The sequence below is a fragment of the Solanum stenotomum genome, chromosome 7 (assembly GCF_019186545.1).
Source record: "Solanum stenotomum isolate F172 chromosome 7, ASM1918654v1, whole genome shotgun sequence".
In the NCBI taxonomy this organism is placed as follows: domain Eukaryota; kingdom Viridiplantae; phylum Streptophyta; class Magnoliopsida; order Solanales; family Solanaceae; genus Solanum; species Solanum stenotomum.
Genome location: NC_064288.1, coordinates 21,507,451 through 21,508,880, shown reverse-complemented (window position 1 = coordinate 21,508,880; position 1,430 = coordinate 21,507,451).

Genomic DNA, 1,430 nt, shown 5'->3' with positions numbered 1-1,430 from the left:
GGAGCCGTTTTGGGCCCCAGCCCAACGGCTAAAAGGGCCCAACGGCTCCTTTAACGTTCACATTTAAAAAAAAAAAAAAAAAATTCAAATTGACCGTTGAACCGGACCGGAACCGGTTCTTACCGGACCGAAACCGGTTCTTACCGGACCGGATCAACCGGATAAAAAACCGGGTTCCGTTTCGGTACCGATTCCGGTACCTATAAGACCGGTTCCTTACCGGTTCAACCGGTACCGGTCTTACCAGTACGGGAACCGGACCGGACCGGATAAAAACCGGTCCGTTTGCCACCCTTAGTCCACGTAGTAAGGGAATTTTTGGAAGTTTTTCCCGAGACTTTCTCGGAATCCCTCCCGAACGGGTAATAGAGTTTGGCATTGATCTTTTGCCGGATACTCAACCCATATCCATTCCCCCTTACCGGATGGCTCTGGCCGAATTAAAGGAATTGAAGGAACAACCCAAGGATTTGCTAGACAAGGGTTTTATTCAACGAAGCATATCTCCATGGGGTGCTCTGGTTTTGTTTGTAAAAAAGAAAGACGAGTCCCTTAGGATGTGTATTGATTATCGCCAATTGAACAAGGTCACTATAAATAATAAGTACCCTCTCCCTAGAATTGAAGATTTGTTTGACCAACTCCAAGGGGCGAGTTACTTTTCGAAGATTGATTTAAGATCGGGCTATCATCAACTTAGGAGGGGTTGACATTCCTAAGACGGCCTTCCGAACAACATATGGTCACTATGAATTCGTTATGTCTTTTGGCCTAACAAATTCCCCAGGGGCATTCATGGATCTAATGAATAGGGTATTTAGGCAATATCTTGATTCGTTTGAGATCATTTTCATTGATGATATTTTGATCTATTCAAGGAGTGAGGGTGATCATATGAAGCATTTGAGACTAGTGTTGCAAGTCCTCAAGGACCACCAACTTTATGCTAAATTTAGCAAGTGCGAGTTTTGGCTAAGGTCGGTTGCTTTCCTTGGTCATATTGTGTCAAGCGAGGGTGTTGAGATTGATCCTAAGAAGATGGATACGGTCAAGAGTTGTCCTAGACCTCTACCTCCAACGGATATTAAAAGCTTCTTGGGTTTCGCCGGTTATTATAGAAGATTTGTGGAGGGATTTTCCTCTATTGCTTCTCCATTAACCGTTTTGACCCAAAAGAAGTCCAAATTTGAGTGGTCGGAGGCTTGTGAGAAAAGCTTCCAAGAATTTAAAGATAGACTTATCTCCGCTCCGATGTTGACCTTACCGGAGGGTACCGATTGGTTTGTATTATATTGTGACGTTTCTCGAGTGGGTTTGGGATGTGTCCTTATATAATGGGGTAAGGTGATTGCCTATGCTTCGAGGCAACTTAAGGTACATGAAAAGAATTATCTGACTCATGATCTCGAATTAGCAGCGGTGGTGTTTGC